This window comes from Panthera onca, chromosome C2 (genome assembly GCF_046562875.1).
Source record: "Panthera onca isolate mPanOnc1 chromosome C2, mPanOnc1 haplotype 2, whole genome shotgun sequence".
In the NCBI taxonomy this organism is placed as follows: domain Eukaryota; kingdom Metazoa; phylum Chordata; class Mammalia; order Carnivora; family Felidae; genus Panthera; species Panthera onca.
Window position 1 is genome coordinate 60013344 of NC_138347.1, and position 22469 is coordinate 60035812.

At 37.9% G+C, this 22469-nt stretch overlaps 1 protein-coding gene across 1 annotated transcript in view; it reads right to left on the reverse strand.

Moving 5' to 3' along the window:
• USF3 (upstream transcription factor family member 3) overlaps window positions 1–22469 on the reverse strand; it is a 58033-nt gene that overhangs the window by 25418 nt on the left and 10146 nt on the right. The window contains exon 2 of the mRNA XM_060639977.3: window positions 641–765. The gene's annotated coding sequence lies outside the window, so the exon portion shown is untranslated. The remainder of the gene's footprint in view (window positions 1–640; window positions 766–22469) is intronic.

Consider the following 22469-nt stretch of genomic DNA (forward strand, 5'->3'; position numbering starts at 1 on the left):
GATGTAAATTAAAAAAAATAAATTTAAAAAAATAAACACTTAAAAATTAAAAAAAACAGATACAGAAATAAATAAAATGAAATAAAATAAAATAAATAAAATAAAATAAAATAAAATAAAGTAAAATAAAATAAAATAAAATAAAATAAAATAAAATAAAATAAAATAAAATCTGGTTCTGCCATTTCCTAGCTGTGAGGTCCTGGGCAAGATATATAACCTCTTGGAACCTCAGATGTTTCATCTACAAAATGGATCAAAATCATAGCATCTGGACCAATGGGTTGTTTTGAGAAGGGAATGACAAATGCAGGGGAGCAGAGCAGCACGGTGCCTAGCAGCAAAAAGAATTCAACAAATGTTAGCTATGAATAATAATGAAGCCATTTCAGACTGGGCTCTAGCCCTGTAAAGGTGGCGGAAGGGTCCTGGGGAATGAGTAGAAGTGAATGCAGACAAGGTAATGACAGGAAGTACTGACTGAAGCAGCCTGAGGAGAAATGTGCACTCAAGTCCCACTTCCAGCAGCTTACTCTCCCCTACATGTGTGATGGTATACATCAGCCTAAAAGCAACAAACTCACATCAGGTTACTACATAATGACAATGCGGGACATGTGAGTAAATAAGTCCTTGTCACCTTTATCACCCAAGGGCTTGCAGAAGTTCTTCACTTTTGATTCCTGGCTTCCAACACCTCCCGTTTCTGATCCAAATCTATCATCTTCTGCCAGAAGATGGTCTATAAGTTATGTTTTCTTCTTACTACACAAGAGAAAAATCAATGAATGTTTACAGTGGCTAGGTTTCCATTAGCATGTAAAACAACTGGCAACTTAGGGCATGCAGGCAGATTTTTGGTGGCAAACAGAATGATCCGAAAGCTAATGAACGTAGTTGCTTTAAAAAGTCACTCTCCAGGGGCGCCTGGGTGGCTCAGTCGGTTAAGCGGCCGACTTCAGCTCAGGTCATGATCTCGCGGTCTGTGAGGGCTGTGAGTTCGAGCCCCGCGTCGTGCTCTGTGCTGACAGCTCAGAGCCTGGAGCCTGTTTCAGATTCTGTGTCTCCCTCTCTCTGACCCTCCCCCGTTCATGCTCTGTCTCTCTCTGTCTCAAAAATAAATAAATGTTTAAAAAAAAAAAAAAAAAAAAGTCACTCTCCAATAGGCGGCTCATGCTCCACTCCCACAAAAATGGTAGCAAGTACTGTAGTCACTGGACAGATCCCAGGAGATTCTCTCCTTTCTCTTAGGCATGCTCACTGTCCCTCAAGTTCTTATTGTCCTCCACCTATGTCTTACACTAAGGTCTGTCCTCAATTCTAAAATTATCTTCCTTCAATCTCCCACTTCCCTCTTCTCACTTGTGAGAGTGACAAAACTTACTCGAGGATCTTCCACGAAGGCAGCGGCACTAGGATGACAGCCTTCAGAACTGTGCATTGAATATACTCCAGAAAATGCAGATTTGGGGGCACCTGGCTCAGTGGATTAAGTGTCTGATTTTGGCTCAGGTCATGATCATGCGGTTTATGAATTTGAGCCCCGTATCGGGATTGCTGCTGTCAGCGAAGGGCCTGCTTCAGATCCTCTGTCCCCTCTCCCTGCCCCTCCCTGGCTTACGCTCTCTCAAAAAAAATAAATACAAACATTACAAAAAATGTAGATTTGGGGGCTTCATCCTACACAAATGAGAAGTACTGGGTAGGGCCCAGGAATCTGTATTTTCAACAAAATAATAGTTAAAAAACAGGAATTGTCAGCCCACTGTCAGCCTGACCCTGAATCAGTCTCTAAGGGAGGAATCCCAATCTTTAAGGGAGGAGTCTGAAATTTAGAATGCCCCCAGGGGATTGTTATCAGGAAAATTTAGAAACACAGGCAGGTATCTTTAGTTGGTGGAATTTCTGGCATCTGACCAACACCCTACTGGAGGAGAGATTATTTGGGATAGGGCATGACAGGTGAACACATAATTTCACCTATAAACCCGTAAGGTCAGATGTCCCTTGTGCCGGTGAGTCAGCATTTGGTCATTAACATTACAGTTTCAGTTTTGAAACTGTAAAACTTGTGAGCACTTTTGAAAGTTTGCAGATTCATGTTACAAGTAAGATACATGACGTTAAAGTTCTAAACTTCTGAACATCTAGAATCTTAAAGTAAATGATACTAGAGGTCTATCACATAATAAACATACTCATCGCATGGGGGTGAGACGCAAGAGTTTAACTGAAAGAGGTACATCACCCAGTTTACCAAACATCACTGTAAATATCCATCTCAAACCACATTTTAACAAATTCAATTACATCTATCAGTGTACAATTGTTTCCATATGCTATTCCTCCTGATATTAAGCTTGCATTCCTCACATTAAAAAAGAACACTTATTAAAACAAAGAATACTTATTGAAATAATGAACTATATAATAATGTCATAAACGCTTGTCCACTGACTCATTAACCTACTAATAAGGAAATGTTACTTTTAATACAATATTTAATTTTTAAAGAAAAAATTCAAAATGTTACATTAATAATCTATGAATCACTATATTTTACGGTAAGAAAGAATTATTTCTGAAATTAGTCAAATCCAATGGTTCTCAAAGTGTACTTTTGAGATCACTTGTATCAAAATCACAACTTTTAAAACTGCTTTTTCCTCTTGCAGTAAAGCTTATGTATAGTAAAATGCACAAATCTTAAGTGTAAAATTCAGTAAGTTCTGACTAATGCACATACCTGTGTGACCCAATCCCTATCAAGGTACAGAACATTATTATTACCAGAGAAAGTTCTCTCACGACCCTTCCTAGTCAATACCTTCCCCTTCTCCCACAGAGGCAACCAGTGTTCTCATTTTTTTCTCTACTGAACTTTACAATGCATTAACTGAGAATTCTGTTTTGTCAACCTTTCACTCAGCTATTTCTGAAATTCATCCAGTAGTTTGTTCCTTTTTATTGCTGAGTATGAATGTATAACTGTGTGTCAGTTTATAACATAGCTTGTTTATTTTCCGTTGATGAACACCTGTTCCTGTGTTTTGGTGACCACGAAGAAAAGCTGCTCTCCATGAATATTCTTGTGCAACATTTTTCATGGGTATAGTCTTTCTTTCTGTTGAGTAAATACCCAGGAGTAGAAATGCTTATTATATTCTCTGCAGTTCCACTCCCAAGTATCTACCCAAGAGAAATAAAAAAAAAGTATATCCACAAAAAGACTTATGTAAGAACATTTGTCACACTTTCCCCAGAGTGACAGTACCATTTTGCATTCCCATCCAAAATGTAAGAGTTCTGGTTGTTCAATATCCTACTAACATTGGGCTTTGTCTGCTTATCAATTTCAACTATTCTGGTGGTTAAATAGTGGAATCTCATTATAGTTTAATTTTCATTTCCTGGATGATTGATAACATTCAATAAATTTTTATGTGCATATGAAGACCATCTGTAGGGGGCCCCTAGGTGGCTCAGTCAGTTAAGCATCCGACTTTGGCTCAGGGCATGATCTCACAGTTCGTGAGTTCCAGCTCTGCATCTGGCTCTGTGCTGACAGCTCAGAGCCTGGAGCCTGCTTGAGTTCTGCATTTCCCTCTCTTTGTGCCCCTCCCCCACCTCTACTCACTCTCTCTCTCTCTCTCTCTCTCTCTCTCTCTCAAAAATAAATAAACATTGAAGAAAATTTAAGACCATTTGTAGATCTTGTTTTGCCTGCTCATATCTTTTTGCCAGTTTTTTTTTTTTTAATGTTTATTTATTTTTGAGAGAGAGAGAAAGGGAGAGACAGCGTGAGCAGGGGAGGGGCAGAGAGAGAGGGAGACACACAATCAGAAGCAGGCTCCAGGCTCTGAGCTGTCAGCAGAGCCTGATGCAGGGCTTACACCCACAAACTGTGATATCAGGACCTGTGCCGAAGCCGGACGCTTAACCGACTAAGCTACCCAGGCGCCCTATCTTTTTGCCAGTTTTTTAATTGGATTGTTTACTGTAGGGGACAAGCTTAGGAATCCTCCAGGCTTACACCAAATGGATTAACAAGGGATAAAGAAATACAAAGTCATAAAATGCTTACACCGGAGTTTAGGTAAACCAGATTGGCACTCCAGGAATAGGGGGGTGCAAAGATACCCCGAAAATAGGGAGGCACAAAGGTGCCAGGATTAGGGAGGTGTGAAGGCACCCCAAAATACAGAGGGGTTGCAGAACCCCCCAAAATAGAGAGAGGCAAAGGCCTGAAATAGAAATGGCACAAAGGTGCCCAATACATAGGTATATGAAAATAAACAAGATTAGATGTTCAAGGTGGAAACACTCCCAATTTAGTACTATAGCAGAAAAGCTGCTTTCACGGGAGAATAGGGCCAGGTTAGGTAAATTGATTGGTGAATTGGACTATGGACCTCTGTGCTGCAGGCAAAGCAGCCCAGAGCAGAGATGGTGAACAAAAGAAAAGGTGCCTTATTAGCCCTGTGGTTATTCCCCCTATCTGTCTCATCCCCTAGGCTAGCTAAGATAAATAGGCACGGTGCTTCCGGTCTGCTGTTAACAACCATCTATCCATCTGCCCGGAGCCGGGAGTTTAATATTGACCCAAACCCCAAACACTGTATATCTTCAAAACCCCCCTTTTCCTTCACGTCCCCAAGTTAATGTTCCTAGTTTGTCTCTTTGTACATGCCCATCACATTTGCAAGCCTTCTGACCTGAATAAATACGAGGCAAGGACCCTTATTCAGGGCTCTTGTCTTTTCCCGGACATTAGCCGTCTCTCGCTTTAATCCTGTGTCCCCTCTTTTGCTGGCCAAAAGAGAACTTTAGACTTAAGAGTTTACAACAGTTTGTCCTTTTATGATTAACTTACAGAAAATCTTCATATATTCTGAGTTACTTATATCTTCTGCATACTTGTCATTTGTCTGAAACATATTTTGCAAATATTGTCTCCCACTATGTGGCCTACCTATGCCTTTTCTTAATTGTGCCTTTTGGTAAGCAATAGTTCTTGATGAAGTATGATTATTTCTTTTTGTGGCCTGTCCAAGAAACCTTTACTCATTCCCAAGATATTCTACTATGATTGCTTCTACAAAGTTTATGATATTGGCATATTTAGATCAATGATCTGTATGGCAGGAGGTAGGGGTTAAAGTTCATTTTTTTCCCATATGGATATTTAGTTGTTCCAACATCATTTGTTGAAAACATTTCCTTTCTTCAGTGGTACCTTTGTTAAAAATCAAATGTCCATATTAGTGCAGTTCCATTTCCAGGCTCTCTGTTCTGTTGCTCTCTCTTCTGAGCTATCCTTATGCTATGACCACATATACTAAGCATACGTTTAAAATATTGATTCCTACGCCCTACACCAGACCTACTGAATCAGAATCTTAGGAAAGACAAGTCCAGAAATACAAGCTTCCTAGTTGATTTTTCTGTAGCCTAAAGTCTGAGAAGTGCATTATTTTAACACTGTTCTCCCTCTAAAACTAATAAAAATCAGTGAGCTCACAACCAATGAGGCCACCTGGAAAGAACAGTGAACTTGGAATTGGGAAAATGAGCTCTAATTCTAGATTTGCTACTGAAAAGCTAGGCATCATTTTACTTATCACAGCTTAGGGCCCAAGTTTCTTCACATGTAAAACAAGAGGATAGGACTAGACTCAATCATTCAGGTATAGACCAAGTGCCCCCACTGCCTAGGAATTATAGATACAAAGATGGAAAAGGCAAGTCTTCTCTCAAGAAGAACACAGTCTAGATCAGGGCTATCCAAAAGAACTTTGTGCAATGCAGATATTCTATACCTGCATTGTCCATATGGTCGCCATTAGTCACATGTGTATATTAAATGCTTGAAATGTGGCTAGTGAGACCACCAAACTTTTAATTTTATGTAATTTTAAGTAATTTAAATAGTTACATGAGGCTAGTGATTACCATATTGGGCAGCACAGATAATTTAAAAAATAATTGAAAAGAAGATGAATTTTAAAAAATTGGTTAATGAATGTCAACTTCCTACTTGTGTTATTGTCCTACAGCTACATATCTCTACTCTGGGAAACTGGGTCAGCAGTACATGGATTCATTGTAGTATTTTTGTAACTTCTTTTGAGTCTATAATTCTTTTAAAATAGAAAGGTTTTAAAAGTGAATTTAAAAACTGGTAAATGCTACCTCAAAGATTTGTTAATAAAATGCTATGAAAGAACACAGCATCAGGCATGTTTCTTGTGGGACTCAAAGAAAGCTAGGTTTTAAAGAATACATAGTATTTTTGTCAGTCAAGATGGAGAGAAGAAAGGATATGAGTTAGCAGAAGAGCAAGTGCAAAGGCAGTGAAACATTAAAAATGTCTTGTGAGTCTGAGGATTGCAGCAGGAATATAAAAATTATGGGAGAGAGGGAAGGAAACAGGAGGTGCGGACAGGAAGAGAACTTGGACTAGACTGTGAACGAATTTTCTGTGCCTAGTAAGGATGCTCAGATTTCACTTCTGAAACAAAGTTCCCCTGGTCTACTTTAAACAATAAAAAGTACAATGAAGTACGGATTTTTTTTCTTTTTTATTGACATATTACATATACAATAAGCCACTAATTTAAGTTCACTGCTCAATAAATTTATATATTTGAATACACTCATGTAGCCACCACTAAGATCAAGATACAGAACACTACCTCAAAAGGCTCTCTCAAGGTCCCTGCCACTTAATCAATCCCTTGAAATTTCTTTCAAAAATATTCATTCAAAGAATATATATTTCCAAAGAAGACATAAAAATGACCAACAAGTACATTAAAAGATGGTCATCATCATTAATAATCAGGGGAATGCAAATCAAAACCATAATGAGATTTCACCTCACACCTATTAGAAGAGTTATTATCAAAAAATGGGGGCCCTCTATGGCTCAGTTGGTTAAGTGTCCAACTCTTGGTTTCAGGTAGGTCATGATCTCATGGTTCATGGATTCAAGCCCCATATTGGGCTCTGTACTGACAGCATGGAGCCTACTTGGGATACTCTCTCCTCCCTCTCTCTCTCAAAATAAATAAACTTTTTTTTTTTTTAAGTCAAAAGACTATCAACAATAGCGAAAGTATGGAAAGAGCCCAAATGTCCATTGATGGATGAATGGATAAAGAAGATGTGGTATATATATACAATGGAGTATTACTCAGCAATCAAAAAGAATGAAATCTTGCCATTTGCAACTACGTGGATGGAACTGGAGGCTATTATGCTAAGCAAAATTAGTCAAAGACAAAACTCATAGGACTTCACTCATATGAGGACTTTAAGAGACAAAACAAATGAACATAAGGGAAGAGAAACAAAAATACTATAAAAACAGGGAGGGGGACAAAACATAAGAGACTCTTAAATATGGAGAACAAACAGAGGGTTACTGGAGGGGTTCTGGGAGGGGGGACGGGCTAAATGGGTAAGAGGCATTAAGGAATCTACTCCTGAAATCATTGTTGCACTATATGCTAACTAATTTGGATGTAAATTTATTTTTTATTTTATTTTTTTTATTTTTAAATTTTTTTTAATGTTTATTTATTCTTGAGAGAGAGAGAGAGAGAGTATGAGCAGGGGAGAGGCAGAGTGAGAGAGGGACACAGAATGTGAAGCAGGCTCCAGGCTCTGAGCTGTCAGCACAGAACTCAATGTGGGGCTTGAACTCACGAGCCATGAGATCATGACCCAAGCCAAAGCCAGACACTTAACCAACTGAGCCACCCAGGCGCCCCTGGATGTAAGTTTAAAAAAAATAAAATTTAAAAAAAAAAGTCAAAAGATAACAAGTGTTGGTGAAGATATGGAGAAAAGGAAACCCTCATACACAACAGATGGGAATGTAAATTGGTGCAGCCATTATGGAAAACAGTATGGAGGTTTCTCAAAATTAAAAACAGAAATACCGTATGATCCAACAACCCCACTTCTAGCTATGTATCCAAAAGAAATGGAAACACTATAATCCCATGTTCATTACTGCATTATTCACAACAGCCAAGGCATGGAAACAACCTAAGTGTCCACTGATGGGTGAATGGGTAAAGAAAATGTCACACACACACACACACACACACACACACACACACACACATATATAATGAAATATATAAATATATATTTACATATATACACATGTATATATTTTATAGACAAATATATGTACATAATGGAATATTCACCTCTAAAAAGAAGGAAATCCTGATATCTGTGACAACATGAATCAACCTGGAGGACATTATGTTAAGTGAAATAAGCCAGATGCAGAAAGACAAATATTGCATAATCACACTAATATGTGGAAACTAAAAAAGTTGGACTCATGGTAATAGTGGGCATAATGGTAGTTACCAGTGGCTAAGAGATAGGGGAAATGGAAGAGGTTGATCAAAGGGTACAGACATTCAGTTATAAGATGAATAGGTTCTGGAGACCTAATGTACAGTATGATGACTACAGTTAATAATAATTTATTGTATATTTGCAATTTGCTAAGAGAGAATATCTTAAAATCTTTTGTTCTTACCACGAAAAGTAACTATGTGAGTGGATTGATATGTTAATTAGGTCAGCTGTGGTAATCATTTCACAATGTATACACATACCAAAATATCATGTTGTATACCTTAAGTACATACAGTATCTATTTGTCAATCAAACCTCAATAAAGCTGGAAAAAATATGTTTATCAAAAGTGTGCTATTTCCTCATACATTGCTGGTGGGAATGTATAATGTATAATGGTATAGTCACTTGGGAAAACAGGTTGGCAATTCCTCAAATAGTTACAACACAGAGTCACTCTATGATCCAGCAACGCCACCTAGGTATACACCCCAAAAAACTGAAAACACACGTTCACACAAAAACTTGTGCACGTATGTCTGTTGCAGAAATATTCGTAACAGCCAGTGAGTTGAAACAAGCCAAAGGTCCATGTGAATGATGAATGGATAAGTAAAATGTGCTATGTCCACACAAGGCAATGTTATTCAGCAATAAAAAGATATGGAGTAATGATACATGCTACAGCATGGTAATCCTTGAAAACATGGAAATGAAAGAAGCCTGACACAAAAGGTCACATATTCCATTTATACAAAATGTCCAGAACAGGCAAATCCACAGAGACAGAAAGCAGTTTAGTGCTTTTAGGAGTGGAGAGAGGGAATCAAGAGTGACAGCTAATGGGTATGGGTTTCTTTGGGGGATGATGTTCTTGTATGGAGATGACTATGCAACTTTGTAAATATGCTAAAAATCACTGAATTCTAAACTTTAAAAGGGTGAGTTTTGTGACATGTGAATTATATCTTAATAATAAATACAAACAAAAAATGAAGACAAAAGCAAAAAATTTTGCTATGAATAGAAAATGCTTGACATCTCCAGATTAATCAATGCTCTGTTGGTAAACACTTTAAAAAAATTTTTTTTAATGTTTATTTATTTTGAGAGAGAGAAAGAGAGATCATGCAGGGGAGCGGCAGAGAGAGAGAGAGAGAGAGAGAGAGAGAGAGAATCCCAAGCAGGCTATGCGCTGTCAGCACAGAGCCCAATGTGGGGCTTGAACACACATTAGATCATGATCTGAGCTGAAATCAAGAGTTGGACACTTAACTGACTGAGCCACCCAGGTGCCCCATGGTGGTAGACACTTTTTAAAAATCATTTTAAGACACATAATTATATAATTATCTGTACACATTATATAATTATTTTATACACAGAGTCTAATCTGATATTCACTAATTTATAAAGTGGTATTAAAATAATTTAGTCATTTGTCCACAGCCACACAGCTAATAAATAGTGAGGCAGGATTCCAACTTACTACTATCTGACTCCAGATCCCAAGTCCTTAACTATTTTCATAGTGATTCCCCACCTCTGCCACCCCCTGAAAAAAAAAAAAAAAAAAAGCAAAGCAAACACACTGTCGTACATTTTAGCAAAACCATGTCTTCAACTATTATATTCCTTCCATTTCAATATATATCTTATTGTCCTGGACATACGTTAAGTGGTAATATCTAGCCCAAAAAACTTATTTTCTCATATGGCTCCTGCTCATAAGAAAACAAAAACATCAATCAGAAGCCATATGCAAATAAAAAGCAATTGGATTTATAGGTTTTTCATAAAACAAAATATTCAAATAATCTGCTTTAGACAGGTGCTAAATGTTTAAAGTGGAAGCCTACTGTCAGCACTGTGTAAAAAAATTTTTTTTTACATTTATTTATTTTTGAGAGACAGAGCACAAGTGGGGCAAGGGCAGAGAAAGAATGAGACACAGAATCCGAAGCAGGCTCCAGGCTCTGAGCTGTCAGCACAGAGCCCAACGCAGGGCTCAAACCCACAAACCGCGAGATCATGACTTGAGGTGAAGTTGGACGCCTAACCGACTGAGCCATCCAGGCGCCCCTGTCAGTACTGTTTAGAAAGACTGAAAAGAATAAAGACAGCTCACAATATTAAAAATTACTACCAAGTTACATTAATCAAGACAGTGTGGTACTCGCATAAAGAAAGACACATAGACCAATGGAATTGAATTAAGAGCCAATAAATAAACCCTTAAATTTGTGGCCAACTGGTTTTTGACAAGGATGCCAAAACCATTCAATGGGAGAAAGAACAGTCTTTTCAACAAATGACGCCAGGGTAATGGGCTACTCACATGCAAATGAATGAAGTTAGACCCCTATCTCATAACACATACAAAAATTAACTCAGAGAGAATCATATCACAGTTCAACATTATAGCGAACACTTTAAAACTCTTAGATACAAAATGAAAAGCACCAGCAACAAAAGAAAAATATAGATATATTAGATTTCAAAATTTTAAATGTTTATGGTCAGAGGACACCATCAAGAAAGTGAAAAGATAACCCACAGAATAAGAGAAAATATTTACAAATATCTAATAAGGGAAATGCATATACAATATGTAAAGAACTCTTACAACTCAATAATTAAAAGACAACCTAATTTAAAAATGGGGGAGGGGTGCCTGTGTGGCTCAGTTGGTTAAGTGTCTGACTCTTGGTTTGGGCTAAGGTCATGATTTCACAATTCTTGAGATGGAGCCCTGCCTTGGGCACCCAGCTGACAGCACAGAGCCTGCTTGGGATTCTCTCGCTGCCCCTACCCTGCTTGCGCTTTCTCTCTCTCTCACTCTCAAAATAAACTTGTTTTAAAAATGGGCAAAGCATCTGAATAGACATTTCTCTAAGGAAGATATACAAATGCCCAATAAACACATGAAAAGATGTTCAACATCATTAGCCATTAGGAAAATATAAATAAAAACCATGTGAGATATGACCTCATACCTGCTGGGAAGGCTAAAATAAAAGAGATAATAACATGTGTTGGTGAGGATGTGGAGAAATTAGAAGCCTCATATATGGCTGGTGGAACTAAAAAAAAATGGTACAGCCACTTTGGAACAATCTGGCAGTTCCTCAAAATGTTACACATAGAGTTAACACATGACCAAGCATTTCTACTCCTAGAGATATAATCCAGAGAACTCAAAACAAGTGTTCACGCACAAAAACTTGCACATGAATGTTCATAGCAGGAGTATTCATAATAGCCAAAAAAGGAAAACAACCCAAATGTATATCAACTAAGAAGGGATAAATTGTGGTATATTCACACAACAGAATATAATTCAGCAATAAAAAGGAATGAAGTACTGATACATGCTACAGCATGGATGAACTTTGAAAGCATTATGCAATGTGAAAGAAACCAGTCACAGAAGACTGCATATTGTATGATCCCATCTACTTTAAGTTCTGGAACATGAAAATTTATAGAGACTGAAAGTAAACTGGTGGTTGCCAGGCCTGAGGAAAACGAGGGGGGTTAGGTGGGAGGTCTGTGTTCTTTTGGGGATGATGAACGTTCTAAAATTATACTGTGGTGATAGTTGCACAAGTCTACAAATATACCAAAACCCACTAAATTTCACTTTAAATATGTAAACTTTACAGTATGTGAATTGTATCTCAATCATCCTTGAAAAAAAAAAAAGAAATTTTTTGATGTCTCTTTGGGTAATCTGAAATTCTCTACCCATTCATCTTTTTCATCAGTTTATACATCTGTTTTCTTTCAACATAAAATTCTATTTAGCTACCAATCATCCCCAATTTTCCTAATACAGAGAAAATGTGAAGCTACCGAAAATAAGTACTAGCACTTATTTTTTTAAAAAACTAGGTCTAGAGGCGCCTGGGTGGCTCAGTCGGTTAAGCATCCAACTCTTCGTTTCAGCTCAGGTCATGATTTCACGGCTGGTGAGATCAAGCATGGGCTCCATGCTGACATTGGAGAGACTGCTTGGGATTCTCTCTCTCTGTGCCCTTCCCCTCTTTCTTAAAATAAACTTAAACTGAAATGAAATGAAATGAAATGAAATGAAATGAAATGAAATGAAATAAAATAAAATAAAATAAAATAAAATAAAATAAAATAAAATAAAATAAAAATAAAAGAAAACTAGGTCTCACTGTTCAGGGGCAAATTGTGTTTTCTTTCCACCAAGAAGCAAATTAATGGTAAAGATTAATTTAAATTGTGTCTTGGGGCACTCGTCGGTTAAGTGCCCAACTCTTGGTTTCAGCTCAGGTCATGCCCTCACAGTTGGTGAGTTTGAGCCACACACTGGACTCTGCACTGACAGTACAAAGCCCGCTTGAGTTTCTTGCTCTCTCCCTCTCTCTCTGCCTCTCCCCTGCTCATGCGTGTTCTCTATCAAAATAAATAAACTTAAAAAAATTTTAATAAATATAATAACATAAAATGAATTGTGTCTTTAGATATCATGAAGAGAAAAACCTAATTCTTATCATCAAATTTCGAATTAGAATTAAAATGTCTTAGTTGAAAACATTTTATGGCACATTGTTTAAACATATTTGCCCATGGTTTGAGGAAAATCTTTTCAACCTCTACACTTAATTCTGGTTTTTTGCTGCTTAACGCATTCCTAAGTATTTTACAATGATTCAAAATGTTTATGGAAGATGAACACAGATAGGCAGTTTTTCAAATGTGTTCTATGTCTTTATTTGAGACCTCTAGTAAATCCTTAGTTCTCGCCAATCAAAATGCTTTAACCCACTGAACTAGAGTATGAACCATGAAAATAATGACACAACTAAGCTTATATCCCTGGTCTGGATTGCAGCCATTTATACCATTAGTATAATTAAAATAAATATCATTTTATATGCTTATTTAACACTTTATAACAGGTTTTCCTTATAGTAAAAGTAATACATACCTAGAAAAGCCAAACATAAAGATAAAAATGAAACTACTCTCAATCACATCACCCAACCAGAATACACAAGAATCATCATTGACATTCTTGTGGATTTTGTAATTCTTTTTTGTATGCACTTTACAAATGTTAAACCATAAGTAACTTTGTATTCTGCATTTTACTTAAGGTGAGCATTTCTCTATCATTAAATATACAAAATTGTGATTATAGTTTTATATTTAACATCATGGATGTGTACGTTCTAATTTCTATCTTATTTAATGCTGTAGGCATCTTTGCTCTCTGTATTTTGCTATATGAACCATTATGTGCATTTATCATCTTTACTATATTTTAGGTTAATAATCCTCTACCTAGAACATCCTATTACTTGTCTACCTGGTTCAACTCATGAAATCTGGCACATCTGTATTCTAGAGTTCAGGGATAGCACAGGGGTACTCTTCATAGCCCAAAGAATCCTTCCTCATAGTGTTTGGTTTTAGCAGCAGCTTTCCATCTTGGCAGGCACTTGAGGACGTATTTATGAGTGTGCTGTGCTGTCTTCTGCTTTCTATAACTGCTATCAGAAGTCCTAATTTCCTTTGCCATTACAGAAATCCTACATCCTTTAACAACATTGCTGGCTCCTTCCTGTGAATCGCATCATCATCCTGCTTGGAGCTATCAGTCAGGGTGGTTCCTAAATGCCAACCTGGAGATACTATGTCATATATACAAAAAGGAAATTAAGGAAGTCCTGCCACTGGAGCTTTCACTGTGAAGTTGGGTCAAACCGTATCTCAAGAAAAAGAAATAAGCCAAAGATTTTAAATTTTTACTTACGAACTACACAAGTAACCAATTTGCATAAAAATTATTTTTAAGGAATACAGAAATATATAAAGTTAAATGGAAAAGTTCCTCAGCTCTACTATCATATTTTCCAGGAATACCCACTGTGGACAGTTTAGAATTTGTTAGACTCTTACCCTTCCTTTGCTCTTCCCATACAAGCTATAAATACTCCTGGTTAAGAATATATAACTAAATTCCATTATTAAGTTTTTAAAAATTCAATTGCAAAAATAACTTCTGTAAAAATTTTAAACAGCAGAGATGTGTATGAAGTACCAATGCCCCTCTGCTTTTAACAGTCTGGTGGTATCAATTCCAGACATTTTCTCTACATAAGTCCAAGCAATTACCTACGTACATACTACATACATACTAGTACATACTATTACGCTGAAGGAGTAGGACACATAAAATGTAAATAGTACAAAATACCTTCCACTCTCAGTTCAAACCTCTTCCATGGGTGATCCTGCTCCTTGGATAAATTTAGGGTGGATCCCATGACTCTACTGATCACGACTATATGATACAAATCCTCTAGTTATTTTTAGTCACAAACAATCCATTGAGAATATCTCAGTACAGTTCCTCTGATGCAGGTAATGCCTCTCCCCACACTGTCTCTTACATTCTCTCCCCCACCCCCAACTTCTGCCTCTGTCTTTAGGGCCCAGTCTCTTTCTGCTGAGGTAGTCCTGCCCGCGATGGAAAGCCTAAGGGAGAGTGCCCAGACCAGCTCCTCCTAACATACTGTGGACCCACATCTGGTCCACAGAAATATGTACCTCTCTGATGTAATAACTCCTAGAAATTTACTCTACAAGTCATATTCATGTATGTGCAACAGGACATTTATTCAAGGATATTCATTATAAAATTGTTTCAAGTAGCAAAGGACAAGGAAACACCCTAAAGGCTCATCAAAAGAACAATTAAAAAAAAAAAAAAAAGAATGATTAAATATGTTACAGTATTATGTTGAATCATCTGAAATTGCCCATATTTGACTTTTTCTGCCTCTAGAAACTATAATTTCAGATGGTTCAATCTAAAATAGATTGAGGGGCAACTGGGTGGCTCAGTTGGTCAGGTGTCCGACTCTTGGTTTTGGCTCAGGTCATGATCTCACAGCCCGTGGGTTCAAGTCTCACTTTGGGCTCCACGCTCTAACAGCACAGGATTCTCTCTTTCCTTCTCTCTCTGCCCCTCCCCTGCTCATGCTCGCTTGTGCACACGTGCTCTCTCTCAACATAAATAAACTTGAAAAATAAAAGATTGAATCATAATACCTAAACATTCAATCCAAATATATGTATATGTATGTACACATATGTATAATATAAATGTATGTATGTATGTACAATATATATGTCTGTGTATATATATTATATATATAAAATATATAATATATATGATTATAAAATGGGCTGTATTGTGTCTCCTCCAAATTCATATGGTGACGTCCTAACCCCCAGTACTCTGGAATGTGACTGTATTTAGAGATAAAGCCTTTAAAAAGGTAATTAAGTTAAAATGGGTCATTAGAGGGGTACCCGGGCTCTGAGCTGTCAACACAGAGCCAAACACAGGCCTCGAACTCACAAATCGTGAGATTATGACCTGAGCTGAAGTTGGACACTTAACCTGAGCCACCCAAGTGCCCTAAAATAAAATCTTTTTAAATGGGTCATTAGGGTGGGCCCTAATCTGACTGGTGTCTTTTTTTTTTTTTTTTTTAACGTTTATTTATGACACACACACACACACACACACACACACACAACAGAGTGTAAGTGGGGGAGGGACAGAGAGAGGGAGACACAGAACACAGAATCCAAAGCAGGCTCAGGCTCTGAGCTGTCAACACAGAGCCTGACACAGGGCTTGAATCCACAAGCCGTGAGATCATGACCTGAGCTGAAGTCAGACAGTTAATCTACTGAGCCACCCAGGTGCCCCTGGTATCCTTTTTTAAAAACATTTATTTATTTATTTTGAGAAAGAAGCATGAGCAGGGGAGGGGCAGAGAGAGAGGGAGAGAGAACCCCAAGCAGGCTCCTCACAGTCAGCATGGAGTCTGATACCGGGCTCAAACTCACGAACTGTGAGATCATGACCTGATCAGAAATCAAGAGTCAGATGTTTAACCGACTGATCCACCCAGGCACCCCTGCCTGGTGTCCTTATAAGAAAATGAGATTAAAACACAGACCACACAGACATGAGAACTACCACATGAGGATACCACAAGAAGGCAACTATCGACAAGCCAAGATGAGAGGCCTCAGAAGAAATCAAACTTGCTGACACCTTGGGCACTTGGGTGGCTCAGTCGGTTAAGTGTCTGACTTCAGCTCAGGTCATGATCTCATGGTTGGTGAGTCTGAGCCCCGCATTGGGCTCTGTGCTGACAGCTTAGAGCCTGGAGCCTGCTTCAGATTCTATGTCTCCCTCTCTGCCCCTCCCCGCTCATGCTCTGTCTCTGTTTCAAAAATAAAATAAAAACATTTTTAAAAAAATGAAAAAAAAGGGGCACCTGGGTGGCTCAGTTGGTTGAGCTTCCGACTTCGGCTCAGGTCATGATCTCATGGTCTGTGAATTCGAGCCCCGCGTCGGGCTCTGTGCTGACAGCTCAGAGCCTGGACCCTGCTCTAGATTCTGTGTCTCCCTCTCTCTCTGACCCTCTGCCATTCATGCTCTGTCTCTCTCTGTCTCAAAAATAAATAAACATTAAAAAAAAAAAAATTTTTTTAAAAACCTGCTGACACCTTGATCTTGGACTTCTAGACTCCAGAACTGTAAGAAAATAAACATTTCTTATTTAAACCACCAAGTCTGTGGTATTTTATGGCAGCACTAGCAAACTATACATATGTACACACACATGCACACATATGTATATATGTACATGTAAATATGCATATGTATAAATGTACATATGTGTATACTTATATAAGTATATATATTTTTTTAACTTAAAAAATTACAAACATATATAATACCTATCCTTTGGGATGGGGAGGAGAACATAAATGTGTATGTTGACAAATGCACAGAATTTCTCTGGAAGGATCGCCTTTGAAGAGGGGAATGGGGAAAAGGGTACAAGAAATACTTACTGTATATCCTCATACAGAATTTTAATCTTTTGCTACCTGAATGCATTTTTTCTTCTACAATATGAATTGCTTTTCAGTCTTCCTAATAAATGTATTTAAGACTATAATATTTCCTCAAGGACAGCCCATAGATTTTAATATGTGGTATTTTCAATAGTCATTGATTCCTAAATAATATGTAGTTTCAGTTAAATTTTAAATTATGTCTTAAATTACTATACTGAGGGGTGCCTGGGTGGCTCAGTCAGTTAAGCATCAGACTCCTGATTTCAGTTCAGGTCATGACCCCAGGGTCGTGGGATCAAAGCCCCACATTGGGTTCGGGGCTGAACATGGAGGCTGCTTAAGATTCTCTTTTTCTCTCTGCCCCTCTCTCCCACTCATGTGCTCTAAAATTAAATTTAAAAAAATAAAAAATAAATACTATACTGAAAACCAAGAAAGTAAATATTATCTGTAACTACATCCCTTTTTCGGGGGGAGAAAAATTAGAGTACCCACTATCACATATTCAGTTTTATTCTCCCCTAGTTGGGAATCAATTTGACACCAATTTTCTTTATCTTTCTACAGAGTTATTACATACACATATATAATATAATATATATAATATATATACATATTATATACATATTATAATATACATACATGTATACATATATATGTATACATACATATACATATATACATATAAATACATATAATATACACATTATAACATAATATGTATATAATATTATATATAATATATATAATGTATATTTATATTATCATATGCACATAAATTTTTTATAAAAATGAAATCATGCTGTCACCCTGAAACATGCTTTCTTTTTACCTAGAAATTCATTATGAACATCTTTCCAGGTAAGTACATATTAATTTACCTTATTCTTTTAATACCTACATAGTGTTATGCAGCATGGAGCCATAATTTATTTAGCTGTTCCCCATTGATCAATACTCATTTTTTCTCTTTCCCTTTTACTATTTTTGCTATTAAAAACAATCCTGAAAAAAAAGGCTGCAATCAACATCTCTTAAGCTTTTCTCATCCCAAAAGGCAAAAGATATCTTATTGCTTAACTTGCATCTCCTTGATAACTCATGAGGCTGAATACCCTTTCATATGTTATGAATCATTTATATTTCTTTTTCTGTGATTAGCTTTTCATTATCTTGACTTTTTCTTCCTTGTAATTTCAACTTTTATTTCCTCTGACTTGAGTGGAAACAAAAAACTTTCCAAGTAGTTATATTTCTTTTTTGGTTCCCATTTTGTTAATTTCTGTGTGTGTGTGTGTGTGTGTGTGTGTGTGTGTGTGTGTGTGCGTGTGCGTGCGTGCACGCACACGTGCTGGTTCCCTGCATTATGACTGGCAATAAATAGTATCTGATTTTTAGGGGAGCCTGGCTGGCTCAGTCGGTGAAGCATGCAACTCTTGATCTTCTTTGGGTTGTGAGTTTGAGCCCCACGTTGGATGTAGAGATTACTTAAATAAATAAAATTTGGGGCGGGGCGGGGGGGAGGGGGGGTAGGGAGGCGGCGCCTGGCTGGTTCAGTCGGCTAGAAGTCTGACTTCAGCTCAGATCATGATCTCAGACCCAGCGTCAGGCTCTGTGCTGACAGTTCAGAGCCTGGAGCCTGCTTCAGATTCTGTCTGTCTCTCCCTGTCCCTCCTCAGCTCATGCACTCTCTCTCAAAAATAAATAAACATTTAAAAAAATGTTAAAAATAAAAATTTTTTGAAGTGTCAAATTTTTAGAATTTGAGATTTTTTATAGCCCTCTTACATGATATATTTTTATTAAGTGTTACATGAGTATTTGTCTTTTAAGTAATCTCTACACCCAACATGGGGTTCAAACTCACAACCCAGCAATCAAGAGCTGCACACTCTAACAAATGAGTCAGCCAGGTGTCACACCCCTCCTTTCAAAAAGTTTTTATTACCTTTTTTAATGTTTATTTATTTTTGAGAGAGAGAGTGCAAGTGGGCGAGGGACAGAGAGAAGGGAACAGAGGATCCGAAGCAGGCTCCACGCTGATGGCAGCAAGTCCAATGTGGAGTTCAAACTCATGAACCGTGATCATGTAACCTGAGCCAAAGTTGGATGCTCAACAGACGAAGCCACCCAGTCACCCCTCCCTACTTTTTTTAAATGAGTATTTAAGAAGAATATATTATTACCTACTTAGGTATAACATTATATAAGTATTTTTAAAAGAAAATGTTTGCTCTTTGAAATATATTCAACAATTGCCTGGGGCATGTACATGTGTATTTTATTTTTAAACTGTCTACATTATTTTGTTTTATATTTGTCTGACATAACACAAATCTGGAGATTTGGTTCTACACAATCTAAGAGCCTTAAAAAAAAAAAAAAGAAAGAAAAGAAAAACAAGAGAGGATTTGTTCCAGTCACATTTATTGTAAATATTGTCCCATGTGGTCATATTCTCTTCTCTCTCCTCCCACCTATGCTTTTTTACTTTTCCTTGCCTGATTTTTTTGTTTCTTATTTTCCTCAACACCTTTTTTCCTCTTTCATCCGTTCAATTTATGAATTTCCCTAGCAATTCTAAGAAACACACTACAGTGGACATTTGATATTTTCTCCTCTCCACTTCATGGAACTCCCTGATTTTTCACTTAGGTATGTACCCCTAAACCAGGCTTTGTGCTTCGGTGGCGGACCTTGGCGAGTCTCGGCAAATGACTTTTTTGGAGGCACAGTGACTGGTCTCAGATTGGTACAAATATAGCAAACTTCAGGACTTTTCCTTGACGGTATGGGTAGCTATCCTCTTTCCTTTTCCACTTTAAAGAGAATGCATAGAATTCCAAATATGGACATTACAGACATCATGCAAAAAAAGAAGCCAGTGTGAGGATGAAAGTGACACACAAAGAAATGCAAAGCTGAGAGAAAAGGAATTGCTTATTGATAACCTATCTTCATATTACAACTTATATATTTTCTTCTTCTTAAAAACAGTATCTAGGGCCGCCTGGGTGGCGCAGTCGGTTAAGCGTCCGACTTCAGCCAGGTCATGATCTCGCGGTCCGTGAGTTCGAGCCCCGCGTCGGGCTCTGGGCTGACGGCTCGGAGCCTGGAGCCTGTTTCCGATTCTGTGTCTCCCTCTCTCTCTGCCCCTCCCCCGTTCATGCTCTGTCTCTCTCTCTGTCCCAACAATAAATTAAAAAAAAAAAAACAAAACAAAAAAAAACAGTATCTATGGTCTCCTCCCCTCTCATTACAAAAGGTTTTTTTTAATGTTTAATTTTTTAATAAGAGAGAGAGAGAGCACACATGCAAGAGGGGGAGGGGAGAGAGAGAGAGGGGGACAGAGGATCTGAAGTGGGTTCTGTGCTGACAGCAGAGAGCCTGATGCAGGGCTCGAACTCACGGACTGTGAGATCATGATCTGAGCCACAGTCAGATGCTCAACTGACTGAGCCACCTCGGCGCCCCATTACAGAAGTTTTAAAATACTCTATTTCTTACCCACCAACTGCCCACTGCCCATCTCCCATGCCACACTTACTGAAATTGTGTAGAATTTTGGCTCCAGTGGTTAGTTCTCCTCCTTGATTTATCCTGCATGTCCAACAGCTCATAATTTTCTTGTCTTTTTGTACCATATTTTTAAAATATTTTTATTTTTAAAATATATTTTCTTTATTTTGGGGAGAGTGCAAGCAGGGGAGGGGCAGAGAGAGAGGGACAGAAGATCCAAAGTGGACTCTGTGCTGACAGGCTGACAGCAGCGAGCCCCATGTGGGGCTCAAACTCATGAACCATGAGATCATGACCTGAGCCAAAGTTGACACTCAAGAGATTGAGCCCCCAGGTGCCCCATACCATATTTTAGAAGAATTCCTTGGTTTGATTATCTGGTTCATTAGTCATATATTACAACCATGTTGCTATTCAGCCTGCTGTTGAAGTTTGTATTTCAGAAAACATGTTTCTAATTTCCAAAAACTTTTTTGTTCTTTTTCATAGCACCCATTGCTATTTTATGGAAATCACATGCTCTCAAATTTTTTAGAATTTTTTTAAACAAAAATGTTATCTTTTGTCCATTACATTCAATTTGTTTTCTCAAAAATCAATTCCTCTTTTTGTTCGGCTTGATGTCACTCTTTCATCCTATTGGTTTTCCTTAAATATTTAGTGAGAATTCGTTAAGTGAATTGGCAGATAAAGTTGGTTTCCCCAGCATAGTAGTTTTCAATTCTGGATGCACTGTAGAAATTATCCTTTTAAAGAAAGCTCCCTCGGTGATTTTAATGTGTTTTTACCACTAAGAACCAATGCTTTAATATATGTGAAAAATCACTCTTCTCCCTGCCATGAATGTGCATGCTAATCATAAAAGTTCTGGCTATCACAAGTACCATACATGGATGGAGGAGGTGAACAGCTAGGTGGGTGGCTTCTGAAGGAAGGAGCTCTACATTCACAGTGACAACTGGAAGTTCTCTAAAATATAGCCCTGATTCTCTCTCTGGTCCTAAAGCCCAGGATGGAGATGCCCTCAATTTATATAAATATGTTCTACTACTTTAGCCTGTGAGGAAAAACTGTAATTAGGTATTGTAATTGGTCCCGTCACAGCTGTTCTGAAGTCTGCTAATTAATTACCTTTGACCACTGCAATGGTCTGAATGTGTCCCCCCAAAATTCTTTTTTTTTTTAATTTTTTTTTAACGTTTATTTATTTTTGAGACAGAGAGAGACAGAGCATGAACGGGGAAGGGTCAGAGAGAGGGAGACACAGAATCTGAAACAGGCTCCAGGCTCTGAGCTGTCAGCACATAGCCTGACGCGGGGCTCGAACTCACGGGCCGCGAGATCATGACCTGAGCTGAAGTCGGCCGCTCAACCGACTGAGCCACCCAGGCGCCCCAGCCCCCAAAATTCTTATGTTGAAATCCTAAATCCTAAGATGACGGTATTAGGAGGTAGGACCTCTGGGAAATGATTAGGTCATGAGGGCAAAGCCTTGATGAATGGGATTAGTGCCCTTATAAAAGCTGTCCCAGAGAGCTTGCTTACCCCTTCCCCCACGTGAGGGGTTACAGCATGAAGTAGGTAGAACACAACCTGGAAGAATCCAACTATACTGGCACCATGATTTGGACTTCAGCCTC